This window comes from Elephas maximus, chromosome 10, assembly GCF_024166365.1.
Source record: "Elephas maximus indicus isolate mEleMax1 chromosome 10, mEleMax1 primary haplotype, whole genome shotgun sequence".
NCBI lineage: Eukaryota > Metazoa > Chordata > Mammalia > Proboscidea > Elephantidae > Elephas > Elephas maximus.
Genome location: NC_064828.1, coordinates 69,719,297 through 69,735,583, shown reverse-complemented (window position 1 = coordinate 69,735,583; position 16,287 = coordinate 69,719,297). Strand labels below are relative to the sequence as shown.

The following is a 16,287-nucleotide window of genomic DNA, read 5'->3' as shown; positions in this document are numbered from 1 at the left end:
CCCGTACCCAGGTCACATCCCTGATCCAGTGTAAAGGGAGTTCCCCTGGGGTGTAGCTTGTACCACCTTTTATCTCTGAAAAGATAAAAAGAAAAAGTAAGGGAGCAGAGAGGGGGAAGCTCATACTACCAAGAAAGAGTACATCCTTTGGACCTGGAGTTTCTGCACAGAGAATTTCCTAGTCGAGGGGAGAATTGACAAGGAGGACCTTCCTCCAGAGCTGACAGAAAGAGAAAGCCTTCCCCCAGAGCTGACACCCTGAATTTGGACTTCTAGCCTACTAGACTGTGAGAAAATAAATTTCTCTTTGTTAAAGCCATCCACTTGTGGTATTTCTGTTATAGCAGCACTAGGTAACTAAGACAAGTCCCAAGAACCAGCGATCAGATGATGATCAGCTGGATGCAGGATTCAGAGCAAGCAGGCAAGCTTTGCCAGAATGCCCATATATATTGGATGTGAGCCACTGCACTGAGGAAACTCCCCTTACAACTGATTGGCTGATCACATCAGATCACAACATGGAAGGTCAAATCATGGAGGTGATTACATCAGATCACAAAATGGATGATGACTACATCATTACATAACTGCCAAATTATATAATTACATAACTGACAAACTGCATTGTAACTGCCAGACCACTGAGAATCATGGCCCAGCCAAGTTGTCCCATAGCTTTAGCCATCACAATCTATTGCCTGTACATGTCTCCTTAAACCATGCATAATTTGTAAATACAGACAATTATAAACCAATACACTTGCACCTAATTGATACAACTCATACACATAATACTGAAAATGCACTAGCCTGGTTTACATCTTAAATTTTATAAGTGAAGAAGACAAAAATATTTTATGCACATATACAAGGAAGAAATATAGCAATTACAGTCCTTGTTTCTACAACTGGTCATGTGGTTGTAACTAGTATTTAGAACTACCTTCTTGTACCACCTATTCCATACTCCCTTTACCCTCAGCAAGTACCTCAATTGGTCATGGTTCTTTCCTGGTGGGGTGAACCAAACCTTCATTCCTGAAGGATCTGTGGCATTAGTATTCATGTTGGAATTAGGTTGCTATAGCTTTCCATTGACTTTAATCACAGAGCATGGTAGTACTACGAGACTCCTGTATTCTAGACATACTCTTTTTCTCTCCGTTATGCAATATTGATCCAATTTCCCCTTGGTAGTCAGGGTCAGTCATACTAGCCAACATGGTAACTCCCTTCTTTGCCTGTTGACCATGACAGTGGATTAGGCATTCTGTGAGTCCACGGATGTTAGTTGGCAGAGGCATTGCATGCAGGGAAGACAAATCCATATCCAGAGTGTCTATCCCAGTGTTGTAGTTATCTAGTGTTGCTATAACAGAAATACCACAAGTGAATGGCTTTAATAAACAAATTTATTCTCTTACAGTCTAGGAGGCTAGAAATTGTGCTAGAAGTCTGAATTCAGGGTGCCAGCTACAAAGGAAGGCTTTCTTTCTCTGTTGCTTCTGGGGGAAGGTCCTTGTCATCAATCTTCCCCTGGGTCTAGGAATTTCTTGGTGCAGAGACCCCGGGTCCAAAGGACGTACTCCAATCCTGGTTCTTCATTATTGGTGGTAGGAGGATCCTCTCTCCCTGTGCTCACTTCTCTCTTTTGTATCTCAAAAGAGATTGACTCAGGACGCAACCTAATCTTGTATTGTGTACTGCCTCACTAACATCATAGAGATTAGGATTTATAACACATAGGAAAATTACATCAGATCACAAAATGGAGGATAACTACAGAATAACAGTAATCATGGCCTAGCCAAGTTGACGTACATTTTTGGAGGACACAATTCAACCCATAACACCCAGTAAGAATGAAACTACCCTTTCCGTAATAGAAGTGGTCTAGTGTAATTAACCTGCTACCAGGTTGCCGGCTGATTGCCTCAAGGAATGGTGCCATATTGGGGACTAGGTATAGGCCACTGTGTAATCCGTGCTTCAGCAAACCAACCAAAAGTTATTGTATCCTTTCTTAACCTCTTGAGCTGAAACAATGAATGAAGAATAATCTGTGCTTAGTGGTCCCATATCAATAAACTCAGACTGATCCAACTCGCTGTCCCTTGCACCGTGATCTGATACCTTTAATAGTCATTCCCACACATATTCCCTAGATTTCTGTTTACACATATTAAAAAACTTAAGCAGTTCTTTTGTAGCATACCTCCCTGTGGATCACATTCGTACTTCACCTTTTTGGGCTGTCTTAGGCCGGGTTATTTGGAGAAGCTCACATGATTGTAGAGGCTGGAACATCCCAAGTCCATGGATCAGAATAGAGGCTTCTCCTGATTCATGTAGCTGCAGGGGCTGGTGAACCCAAAATTGGCATGCCAGAGAGCAGGGCTCTTGCTCACAGGGTGTGAAGGTCGACAAATCCCAGGATTGGCAGGTAAGACTGCAAGACTTTTCCTGATTCACATAGCTGCAGGTGCTGGCGAGCCCAAGATTGGCAGGTCAGAGAGCAGGAATCTTGCTCACAGGCTGTGAAGATGGACAAATACCAAGATCAGCAGATAAGCTGCTAGCTCAAGTCCCAAGAACTGGAGGTCAGACAAACAAGAGGCAGCTGCAGGATCCAGAGAGGGCAAAAGCCAGAATATCCACTTACATTCAGATGCAGGCTACACGCCCAAGGAAACTCCTTTTCAACTGATTGGCGGATCCCATCATGGGGCTGTCACATATAAATACTGAGAGTTACGTAGCCCCGCCAAGTTGACACACAGTCTTAACCATCACAAGCTGCTATGATGTAAGTCTAGTTATAGGTCTAGAAACAAAAATGGATCATGGAGATGGGTTCTGGCAACATTTAGCAATGTCTTGTAAGTCATCTACCTCAGACAACGCCCCAGGTGACTCCCCAGGCACCACTGCAGGCAATAGCTCAGAAATACTCTTCAGGCACAGCTGTATTAATCTCGTCAGATGGGGGTGGAAGGGCTAATGATTTGACTGGGGAAGGTAGCTTACCAGGCAAAGATGGAATGATCTTCAGAGGGGAGGAACAGGGCAGATTCTGTTGGCAGGAGTGATTCAATGGAACTTAGGGGCTCAGTGTCTACTTCCTGATTATCTGCCCTATGTCCCCATCCCACATTTCAGGATACCATTTCTTTCCAATCAATGCCTTCTCTTTAACTTAAGACACCATTTGAGGTTAGGAATTCAATTGGCATTGTAATTCAGCCACTCTTATGGTAAGACTCTGTGTTTGGTTTTTGGTAATATTAGCTCTGTTACTACATGAAATAAGGCTTTCAGGGCACAGGTGGCATGGCAACTTTGGGGTCTTTTATGCGATGCTTGAGATGTGACTCTGAAACCCTGAGCTCATCTCTTTCTTTCACCACTTTGTTTAGTGAATGTAGGACCAACCAATTAGCTTCCCTGTATTTCTCATTCTGACAAAACTGTAGAAAACTATCAAACGTGATCACCCAGAGCCTCACTTCTCAATGATACTTGATCTATTGGTGGTAATATTTTGCATATTAATATTGCCACCTCATGCCATGGATTAGCAATGCCTTCTTTACTACTGAAGGCAGAATTATCAGCACCTTTAAGACTAGTAAGATTTTAGAACCAATTTAGAAAACTTGCCCTTAGGATTTTGTTTCTGTAGAATCACTCTTGGTACCAAATGTCTTAGGCCCTAGAGAAGCAAAACCAGTAAAGCATATGTATATATATGTGTAGAGAGAGATTTATCTCAATGAAATGGCTCGCACAGTTGTAGAGGCTGGCAAGTCCGAAGTCCGGTGCGTCAGGCTGGAGGCTTCTCCCGAGTCACATAGCTGCAGGGGCTGACGAACCCAAGATCGGCAGGTCAGACAATAGGACACTGGCTCACAGGCCATGGAGGCTGATGAATCCCGAGATTGGCAGGCATTATGGCAGGCAACTAGCTCAAGTCCTAAGAACTGGAGGTCAAATGATGATGGGCCAGATGCAGGATCCAGAAAAAGCAAGTGAGTTTTGCGAGTTTTACAACTGATTGGCTGATGTCATCAGATCACATTATGGAGAGATTACATGAGATCACAAGTGCAGGATGACTACATCATTATATGACTGACAAACTACATCACAACTGCCAAACCACAGAGATTCATAGCTCAGTCAAGTTGAAACACCACCTAATCTATCACATTATGTTAATTATGTTATAGTTTAAAAGATTAAAGTAGATATATATTGACATTGGTGATCAACTTGACTGGGCCATGATTCTCAGTGATTTGGCAGTTATGATGTAGCTGGACAGTTGTATGATGATATGATCACTTCCATGATGAGATTTGGTATAATGTGATCACCTCCGTGAGGGGATCTACTGAGAGTAGCCAGTCAGTTGAAAGGGATTTTCCTTGGGGGTGTGGCTTGCATCAAAAATAAGTGGGCTTTCTGGCAAAGCTCCCAGGCTCTTGCTTGTGCTGGTTCCTGTAGGTGGCTCCTGTTCATCTGACCTCTGGTTCTTGGGACTTGAGCTAGCAACTTACCTGGGATCTTGCCCATTGATCTTGGGTTTAGTTGACCTTTGCAGCCTGTGAGCAAGTGCCCTGCTGTTGACCTGCCGATCTTGGGTTCACCAGCCCCTGAGGCTACTTGAATCAGGAGAGGCCTCTAGCCTGACCCACAGACTTGGGAAGTTCCAGACTCTACGATTGCATGAGCCATTTCCTTGATATAAAGCTCTCTATATATTTATACACTTTACCAGTTTTGCTTCTCTAGAGAATACAGCCTAAGATAATAGTCTTCCAGTAACTGGCTGGATTGCAATTTACACCCAGAACTTAGTGTTTCAAATCAACCACTTACTGAACTCACAAATTCTATGGGTCAGGAATTCAGACTGGGCATAGCAGGGATGGGTATTCTCTGCTCCATTATGTGTAAGACCTCAACTGGAAAATTCAAATGGTGAGGACTGGAATTATCAGAAATTTTTCACTCTCATTGTAATGAGTTGAATTGTGTCCCCCCAAAATGCGTCAGCTTCCTTAGGCCATGTGTGGTTGTCCTCCATTTTGTGACTTTCCTATGTGTTATAAATCAGTCTCTGCTTGTGGTCAAAGAGGATTAGGGTAGGATATAACAAATACCCTTGCTCAGGCCACATCCCCGATCCAATGTAAAGGGAGTTTCCCTGAGGCGTGGCCTATACCAATTCTATCTTACAAGAGATAAAAGGAAAAGGAAGCAAGCAGAGAGTTGGGAACCTCATACTATCAAGAAAGCAGCATCAGGAGCAGAGCGCGTCCTTTGGACCTGAGGTGCTCCCAGATCGAGGGAAGGTCACAAGGACTTTCCTCCAGAGCCAACAGAGAGAGAAAGCCTTCTCCTGGAGCTGGTGCCTTGATTTCGGACTTCTAGCCCACTGGACTGTGAGAGAATAAACTTCTCTCTGTTAAAGCCATCCACTTGTGGTATTTCTATTAGAGCAGTACTAGATGACTAAGACACTAATGGTGGTGGTTGATGCTGGCTGTAGGCTGGAGGCCTCAATTCTATACCATGTGGATTTCTCCATGTGCTTGCTTTGCATGGACTGGTTTGGGATTCCTCACAGTGTAGTGTCTAGGTTGCAAGGATGAGTATTCTGAGAGACAGCCAGGAAAAACTTAGATGTCATGCAGTGTCACTTTTGCTGCATTCTTTTTTCCTAGGTGTTCACAGAAGTCTCATCCAGGTTTAAGGGAAGGGGAAAATAGATCCTACCTCTTGATGGAGAGTAGCAAGGTTCTCAAAAAAACATGCGGGACCAGAAATATTGCAGTGACAATTTTTGGAAAATACTACTTGCCACAAATACTTACAATGAAAAAAAAACAAAACATTAAACCAAACAGGTTACCATCAAGTTGATTGTGACTCATAGAAAGGCCTCCGAAACACCTTGTCATTGTTATTATGTGCCATCTAGTAGATCCTGACTCATAGCAACCCTATAGGACAGAGTAGAAACTGCCACATAGGGTTTCCTAGGCTACAGTCTTTATGGGGCTAGAGGGTCAGGTAAACAAGTTATATAATATGTAGAGTGTGACCCCATTTATGCTTTTTTCTTTAAAGCACAAAACAAAACCATATTTCCAAATGAACATAGGTTGTTTAAGGATATATACTTTCCAAACCACATAGCTTCTAAGTGTAACCTAGGTGTTCAGCCTAAGAAACAATGATCTATTCAAAAAGTGGCCAAGCTGACCCCACACAATCCCTCAAGAAATGTTTAAGGGAAATCTTATTTAGAAAAATGCCTCTCACTCATTCACTTTGAAATATAACCCCCTGCTAGATAAGATGTGAGTCCTCAGTAAATATTAGCCAGGTTCCCATCCTACCCACCTATTCCCAACCTTGCTGCCACTGCCATCCTTGGAAAATACTAACTCATTATGTCAGTCTCCTGCTTAAACCTCTTCAGTAGCTCCCTGTTGCCTAATAATAAAATCTAAACTTTGGTTAAGGTACTTTGGCCACAAATAACAACAACAAAAAACTGACTCATTCTCAGTTTAGAAAAATTAGCTCACATAAGAGACAATCAGGCAGGGTGAGCTTCAGATTTGGATGCGTTTCATGATATAATTGAGAATTGTCTCTCTCTCTCTCTCTCTCCTGCCATTCATAGTCAGCTCCATCCTAAGGCTGGTTTCCCTCATGGTTATAATGAGGCTGCTGCCAAGTGTTTGGGGGCTATGTGCCTTTTCATCCATGCCCTGTGAGAGAAAAGGAGAAGCTTTCTGTAATTCACACAGAGTTACTTTCCCAGAAGCCTCCAGCAAACCTCTCCCTGTCTCCTTGACCAGAATCAGTCACAAGCAATTCCTAAATCAGTCAATGGAAAGAGGACTAAATTTACCCTTATGTCAATGAGGACCGCCCTGGGGCTAAAATTCTTTGAGGTATATGGGTGTGTATGGAAGAGATGCAAACTAAACAAAAGTGGGTGTCTGTTGGAATAGGGAGTGGATGCTGGGAAGGCCACCACCTATGTTCACTACATAAACAAGGTCCTCCTGCTTGGATCTTAATTATTTTGCTTAAAACAATCACTTAAAAATACTTTTTTTTATTATTAAAATGAACTCCTTTAGGAAAAGTATTCAATGACAGCAGTCTACATGTAACCCACAAAACCCAGTGTCGTCTACATATACATATTTGAATTTTTTTTTTGGCTTTAGGTCACCACCTCCTACATAAAATGTTTTACTGAAGAGACGTTTTTCATCACTGTGGGGACTGAGTCTGTGAAACTAGTTCAGGAAAGGTAAGTAGACTGTGTTTGAATAGTACATTAAAACACAAACTGTGTGAAGCAAACTGCTTGTTTTATTACTTTTTTTCTGATTGAGAAAATATTGAAACAAGACATATTTAAAAAAAAAAAAAAAGTTTAGAAAATACAACAAGAACGAAATGCTAGGAATAGTGCCACAGTGTTTCTCTGTGTGTTTTAAGATAAGTGTGCGTTGGGGTGTGTAGATTTCTCTTCCTGATACATTTTTGTTACTCATTTTAATATATATATAAACTGTAAAACCTAAAATGCCACCATAATAAGGAAATAAAAAGGATATGAGGGCCAAGATATTTGTTATGTTCTGTTTACATACAGTAATGGAAGCCTCTAAAGAGCCCTAGTGGTGCAGTAGTTAAGCACTGAGCTGCTAACTGAAAGGTCAGCGGTTTGAACCCAACAGCCACTGGGAAGGAGAGCAAAGTGGCAGCCTGTTTCTGTAAAGATTACAGCCTTGGAACCCTAGGGGCCGTTCTGCTGTCCTATAGGGTTGCTGTGAGTTGGAATGGGCTCCATGGCAATGGGTTTTGGGTAATGGAAGCCTCTAAGTAATCTATAAGCACACAGCTGCTTCTTTGGTTTCCCATAGGAGAAACCTTTGAAGTTCAGGGAGTGGCTGATGGTTCCTTTGATCTTCTTAGTCTTTTACACTTCAGGGAGCTTTGGAGGAGGGCAGTGTTGCTTATCACTGGACCTATTGTTAAGCAAAAGAAAAAGCAACCTCCTAGATCTATTGAGATAGGTGGTGCAGGTAAAGGGCTTTCCCAGGCTAGTCTGAATTGCTGCTGATGGCCTGACTATTTAGAGTAGCAGTTCTGCCAAGCAGTGCAAGTTAGCGTCTCCCTCATCTACTTCAAGTAAACCTACAGTTGGCTAATTGCCTCTAGCCCATTCTTTAGTCTCAAAATAAAATAACTGCCTAGCTGTAAAGGAATTCATCAAATTATAAAGATCCTTTTGATAAATCTTGGTGTTTTTATAAAAGTAATACATTTAGGTAAACACTGAAAAGTTTAAGGAAGAAAAGTATTTACACATTCATGACTTCCAGAGATCATTACCATATACATTTGATGCCTTCCAATCTTTTTATTATATAAATATATTATGTGTGTATTTCTTTTTACATGGAGATATCAACTTATTCCTTACACGTAATTCCTATACTTAAAAAAAAACTTAGTGTTATAGTAACATTTTCCCATTTCGTAAAAATCGTAAGTATTTTATAGATCACAATTTATATATTCCGTTATTTCTGGATCATTTTTCTCAGGGTTAGAAATAATGATTCCACGTCTTATACTTGTATATTAGATATTATTATATATACTTTTGTGTTCGATATATATGTATATATATATATTATATTCCAAGTACACATAGCTATTAACTGAAGATAGGATTCAGGACTTCATACTGCGTGAAGTACTCACAGCATCACCAAGACCGCCACCATCACAAGGTGCACCATTTTTATTTGAAATGCACTTGAATCAGTTAGGGTACCTCTTTTAAGAAAGTTTTTGAGAAGTTAAATATAATCAGGTTATTTCACTTATTCATCCATTTATTCTGGGCAGCTGCTTCCCTGCTGCTAGGCACTGTAGATACCAAGATAAACAATGCAGACTTAACCTTTACCCTCCCAGAACTTACAGTCTAGATGAAGAAAAGCACAATTAGACAAGAGACTTTAATAATATATAGAAAGGGCTATGGTAGGGAATGGTCTCTGGGTGGTGCAAATGGTTAAGAGCTCAACTACTAGCTGAAAGATTTGTAATTCGAACCTACCCGGAGGTACCTTGGAAGACAGGCCGGGCAATCTGTTTCTGAAAGGTCACACACAGCCTTGAAAACCTTATGAAGCAGTTCTGCTCTGCACACATGGGGTCACCATGAGTCGGAATTGATTCAGTGCCTACTGACGACAACAACAACTGCAACAACAACAACTAATCACAAGACTGGTGGTTTGAACCCACCTAGTGGCACTATGGAAGAAAGCCCTGGTGACCAGCTACCATAAAGATTATAGTCAAAAAAAAAAAGATTATAATTCTACTTTATAACACATGGGGTTGAAATGAGTCAGAATCTACTCTACAACAACAGGTTTTTGATGATAGGGAAATTAGTGATTACAATGGGTATCCAGAACAGGAGCAGCTAAGGATCCTTGAAGAAGGCAACATTTAAGCAAAAACTTGAAGGCAAGCAGGAGTTAGCTAGACAAAGGAGACAGGTTAGATCTAGACAATACCAGAGGCAAAATCTGGTGGAGATCAGGATTCCTGGGAGTTAGAGTGAGGGAACTGTGGATACAGATAAGTGGAAGCTAGAGAAGTGGGTAAGTAGAAGTCTGGTCACAAAGGGCCTTGTCACCCCCATAAGGAATTTAGGCTTTATTTCAAGGGGCACTGGGAATATGTTGATGGTTTGCTTTATGAAAAGATCATTCTTGCTGTACTGGAGTTGAGTGGTGAGGTGGTGGTGGTGTTAGGTGCCCTTGAGTCAGTTCCAACTCATCGCAACCCTATGTACGACAGAAGGAAATACTGCACAGTCCTGTTCCATCCTCACAATTGTTATGCTTGAGCCCGTTGTTGCAGCCACTGTGTCAGTCCACCTCCTTAAGGGTCTTCCTTTTTTTTTTGCTGACCCTCTACTTTACCAAGCATGATGTCCTTCTCCATGGACTGATTCCTCCTGGCAACATGTCCAAAATTTGTGAGATGTAGTCTCGCCATCCTTGCTTCTAAGGAGCATTCTGGCCGTATTTCTTCCAAGACAGATTTGTTTGCTCGCCAACACCATAATTCAAAGGCATCAGTTCTCCTTCTGTTTTTCTTATTCATTGTCCAGCTTTCACATGCATATGAGGCAACTGAAAACACCATGGCTTGGGTCAGGCACACCTTAGTCTTCAAGGTGCCATCTTTGCTTTTTAACACTTTAAAGAGGTCTTTTTCAGCAGATTTGCCCAATGCAATGCGTCTTTTGATTTCTCAACTGCTGCTTCCATGGATGTTGATTGTGGATCCAAGAAAAATGAAATCCTTGACAACTTCAGTCTTTTCTCCATTTATCATGATGTTGCTTGTTGGTCCAGTTGTGGGGATTTTTGTTTTCTTTATGTCGAGGTATAATCCATACTGAAGGCAGTCGTCTCTGATCTTCATTGGTGCTTCAAGGTCTCTTCACTTTCAGCAAGCAAGATTGTGTTATCTGCATAATGCAGGTTGTTAATGAGTCTTCCTGATGCCCCATTCTTCTTCATATAGTCTAGCTTCTCGGATTATTTGCTGAGATACAGATCGAATAAATATGGTGAAAGGATACAACCCTGATGCATACCTGTCCTGAGTTTAAACCATACAGTATTCCTGAGGTGTAGGGGTGGGGAATAAAAGGGATGAGGGGTGCTGCATGGGGAATTGCTGGTGGGTAGACCAGCTCTTTAACCGCAGTCTAGCTAAGGAGGTCCTGCATGATGGCTGAAGGTGGAATTCTGTGTCATACTTCTTTTCATTAGCCATTCACTACACTTAACTTCTGACCCTTTTGAACCAACCTAGCACATCTTATGGACTTAGTAAATGGTTGTTATTTTGTTTGTTCTTTTATGCGTTTGGGAAAGTTATCTTCTCTGTTTTTCTCTCCTCTAAAGAATAAAGCTTTGGGAGGGAAAACATCCATACCTCTTAGGACCTTTCCCCACTCATTCCCTGGTCTTGGGGCCCCTCCACTTCCTATATTGCTCAAATGGATGCAGCATCCTGAGCTACTTGCTGAAGTTTGGGTTTCTTTAAAAAAGCTTTCCGAGTTTTCTGAGCTTGCACAGTCCACAGAATTCTGATCCATGTGAGGGTGGTGCAGGGCTGGACAGTGTTTCGTTCTGTTACACAGAAGGTTGCAATGAGTCAGAGCCGGCTCCACGGCAGCTGACAACAACACAGATGGTCGTAGCTCGGTTCTGCTGCTGTTAGGAGCAAGGAGGGCTCCTCCATTGTAACAGTAATACAGGTGCATCATAAAAATATGTAAACTACGGGCAAGTGAAAAATACATGAAAAAACTCCATGGTGCCACCACTGAATGACAACCACTGTTAATATTTTAGGCATTTCTTTTAGTCTTTGTGCATAGTTTTGGGAAGATTGCTTTCGGGTCATACACAAACACTTGCATGTATATCCTGGTCTTTTTTTTACTTAGCATCGTCACGTAGAAAATTTTTATGCTATATTAAATATTACATTAAAATTTAAATCATCGAAAATGATTCCATTGTATGAGTGTATATCAGTGTAATGCAACACACCTCCATGTTTAGGCTGTTACCAGTGTTTGCACTATAAATGATGCTATGATGAGCAGATTGGACATACATTTTTTGCATGCTTAGGGCTGTGGCCTTAAGATAGATTCCTAGAAGCAAACCTAACAATGCTTTTTTAAGACTTCTAATACACGTTGCCAATTTGATTTACAGAAAGGGGTGTATAAAATTTAGATTTCCACCAGGAACATAGGAGAAAACAAACAGACAAAAACCCATTGCTGCCCTGTTGATTCCAACTCACAGTGACTGTATAGGACAGAGCAGAGCTGCCCCATAGGGCTTCCAAGGCTGTAATCCTTACGGAAGCAGACAGCCACATCTTTCTCTCAAGGAGTGGCTGGTGGGTTTTTACTGCTGCCCTTTCAGATAGCAGCCGAACTCTTAACCACTGAGTCACCAGGGCTCCTTTTAACATATGGACAACACATATTTTAATTAGGCAACATTAAAAATAAACTTCGCTAATATAAAACCAAAGAAAAAATTACGAATGTCAATATTCATTTTATATACCCCTAAGGAAAAAAAAAAAAAAACTGAGTAAACCAAAGGGAAGAGCTGACCGTGTGGCTATTAGGCCACGCCTGTATTAATAGACTAATTGGCTGCATCTTTCATAACTTGGTAATGTGGAAAGTTAGTATCAGCGTTGTAGCATATCTTGACATTAATCTAAATTTTTCTTTGTGTCTTTGCTTCTGCTTTTTCTTAACTTTAGGCCATGGTATTTTATAAATTAGTTCAGAGATTTAAAGGATAGAGTGCACCACAAACCATACACCAGTATTAACTTCTCACCTGTACAGTTTTGGATATATGACTTTAAAAAATGTGAGTCATATGCTCAGGATAATGAAGTTCAGTTAGAAGTGAGTTAATTTTAGATTGAAAAGTTAGAAGCTCAAAGTTAAATTGATAAAAATAATAAAGACTTAACTACAGAAAACACAAGAGGGCAATCTTGCACAATGATAAAATATGTTTGCATAAGAAAAAATGGTCCAACATTTTTAATCAACTGTGATTTTTTTCAGTAGAAGACATTTAAGTTTTTTTCTGGATGTATTGTCTTTTTTATTAATGGATATAGAAGGATGACTTGCAAAGATATTTATTGTCAACATTCATACAATTAATTTTGCATGCATTTTCTTTCTTTTTAATTCTTGGTAAGAGTAAATCTATTTTCCATTGACCACTACATATTTCCCGGTTTTCAGTTTACAGAGAAACAAGGAAATCTCTCTGACACAGAAGAGACACAAAAATAGATATTTTTTTATACTGAGTTCATTATGCATTTATTTCAAAATGAAAATAGCTTGATTATTTTCTGATAAGAAATGTGTAATCTATTAAGTCTCAATTAAGGGACTATTTTTAGGCAATAAAAAAAATGACAGATTGCTAAAGGAAGAACAAAAGGAGCCCCAGTGGCACAACGGTTAAGCTGTTGGCTACTAACCGAAAGGTCAGTGGTTTGAACCCACCAGCCGCTCTGTGGGAGAAAGATGTGGCAGTCTACTTCTGTAAAGATTACAACCTTGGAAATCCTGTGAGGTAGTTCTCCTCTGACCTACAGGGTTGCTATGAGTCAGAATAGACTCGACAGCAGTCAGTTTGGTTTTTTGAAAGGAAGAACATGGTCTGATGATTAGATCAGGAAGCATGTATGATCTTTTATATACTTTGATTTCTTGGCACTTAAGTAAAACTGTAATTTTGGTTACCTTACTAGGTCCTAGAAATTAAGGGCATGAAAAAATGGTGGGTTTAAAGTTATTGCATGCATTGCATATGCAAATTCTCAAAGATCTCGATTTCATCTACAAAGCAAAGGCAGACAGCATTTGTGTAGTTTTGCTTCCTATCCTCTAGCCTCCTCCCACTTGAAACATTGGAATTTTGAGTGCCAAACAGCATAGAAAAAGGAAAAGAAAAAAGGAAATAGAAGCAGGTGTTTACCTGTGCATATCTGCCAGGCGCTGCTTGGAAACTCTATGGGACAGTTCTACTCTCTCCTATAGGGTCGCTATGAGTCGGAAGCGACTCGACGGCACTGGGTTTGGGTTTTTTTTGTACTGGTGGAAGCAGAATTCCGTGGTCAAGTACTTGGTATTTAGAAAAGCTATTTAGCATAGTAGTTAAAGTCTGGAGTTTGAATCCTCAATTTATGCCACATACTAGCTGTGTAACCTTGGGCAAGTTTCTTAATCTCTCTGTGCCTTTTTTTCCTTATTTGTAAAATGTGGTTATAATGGTACTCACCTCATGAGGTTTATTGTGAATCTTAGAGTACATAAATACTTAGAGCAGTGTCTGGTACAAGGTAAGCTTTATGTATTTACTGTTATTGTATGGGAGCCTAAGAAAATCTCCAATGGAAATAAGAACCCAGATGGCAGAATATGAAATAGGGGCAGAAATCCTCTTGGACATGCAGAAGAGGATCCGCAGAGCCTACTAGAAGAAGAATTCAGATGAAATTTGAATTGACTAGGTGTTTTCCTCAGTTCCTAGGGAAGAGGAATTAGAAATTAACAACAGTGTCTCACTGAATGTTTGAGTTTGTTGCAAGGGTTTTGCTCATGTGAGCTGTGCAGAAAACTATACCTGCTTCTTCTTCCACTATGTGTGGTAAGTCATTCTGAAGTACATAGTCTTGTTTAATCTTCATAAGACTCTTTATTAAAGAAACCTCAAGGTCCAATAGTGTTATTGACAAGCATCTGAACTGGAGGGCATTTCTGAACAGTGAAGTTAAGATACGGGCTTTCCAAGAGGACAAATAAGATAACATGTTATAGAGGGAGTTAACAGCTTTAATACGGCTTATTTCTGCCATATGTAACATGATTTGAAGTGAAAGATAGTCCTATCAAATTGTTTTCAGATTCAGAAAATAGTCTCTCTTTGAGAATAAAAACTGAAATCTGGAAGCCCAAAACACTTGAGTTCTAATTCTACCACTGCCATTGCTACAGTCTGAGATTGGGCAACTGGTTTTCCATGTTTCTGTTTTTTCTTTGGGTGACTTTCTCCTTTCGCAGTTTCTAAGTTGTTTTAAAAGCCCACATGGAAAGGTAAATATACCATTTAGAAAGTTAATGATAATATTGTACTTTTGCTTTGCTTTATTCCATCTATATTTTTGTTTCTATTTTAAGACAGATTAGTTAAAGTTTTGCAATATCTTACTAAAAACAAAAACAAAAAATCTTACTAAGAAGACATAATTAGTGTAATTTAAGTCCTTGTGGAAATTTCTACAGAGAACATCTTAGAGTATCGATGAAAATTTCTATCATATCCTTTAGTGTTTGAATGATCCTGAATGCTGTTGGTATCTGAGAGGCACTTAGTATGCTGGAAGGATTTTGTCATCAAAGACTGCCTGATTGACTTCATCATAAAGTAGTTTTGTCTTGGTGAGCTACCTAAAGTCTAGAGCCTTAACTTGCCAGGTTCTGGTATTTAATTTTGTCAGCGCCTGAGTGGATCAGACAACCGAATTTACAAGAGACTGATGTGCAAATGCTGTGGACACTATCCTCACTGAGCTAAAATGAGGCCAGACCAGAGACCCGTTGTCATCGAGTCGATTCCAACTCATAGCGACCCTATAGGACAAGAGTAGAACTGCCCCATAGGATTTCCAAGGAGCAGCTGGTAGATTCGAACTGCTGACCTTTTGGTTAGCAGCCGTAGCTCTTAACCACTGCACCACAAGAGCTCCTAAGGGAGAGAAACATTAAACAAAATAATTGTACACGTAATTATTAAATTAAAATTATGAATAAAAAAGCTCTGGGAGCTATGAGAGCATGTAATGAGGCATGACAGTCAAGCAGATTCAACATTCCCCTTGCTGTGGTCGGACATCTCGCCCCCAAGAAGAGCTTTACCAACCAGTTGCTGTGCAGTTGATTCTCATTCATGATGATCATGGGAAGATAAATGCTAACGCGTTTGGTTAATGAGCGTGGAGTCAGAGCAAGTCCCTTGGATGGTTAATTTTATTTCATCTAGGAGAATTCTATTAAAAATTATTGAGAGAATTAATTTATCCAAACTCATGAGGAAAAGTTTTTTTTTTTAGTTTACAATTTGGACATGTTGTTTATTTAGCTGACTTAAATATCTGTTGTGATACTTTAAAGGGGCTATGGTGATGCAGTCGTTAAAGCATTAGACTGCTAACTGAAAGGTTGGCGGTTCAAAACCACCAGCAACTCCACAGGAGAAAGATGAGGTGGTCTGTTTCCATAGAGATTAACAGGGTTGGAAACTGTATGTGGTTTCTATGAGTCAGAATCGACTCGATAGCAGTAGGTTTGTTTGTTTGTTTTGGGGGAGGGTCATACTTTAATAATTTGTTGTATGTCTCTACAGTGGTTGTATTTTTTTGCTTCCCAGGATTCTTTGTCTCCAGGTAGTTGCTGCTGGCTATGCGATTACAGATTGTATCTTCAACTTCTGCTTTTTCTATGCTTTTATAAGAACCACTTCTTTAAGCCATTTCCGATTGTTGACACATTCTTTCTTTAAATATTCTAATACCACAGAT

The 16,287-nt window shown here is 40.3% G+C and overlaps 1 long non-coding RNA gene across 2 annotated transcripts in view; it reads left to right on the top strand.

The window, feature by feature from the left end:
• The window catches only part of LOC126083972 (uncharacterized), a 65,829-nt gene that overhangs the window by 4,661 nt on the left and 44,881 nt on the right, over positions 1–16,287 (top strand). For both annotated transcript variants that reach the window (XR_007518895.1, XR_007518894.1), the window contains exon 2: positions 7,257–7,342. This is a non-coding gene — a long non-coding RNA (uncharacterized LOC126083972). The remainder of the gene's footprint in view (positions 1–7,256; positions 7,343–16,287) is intronic.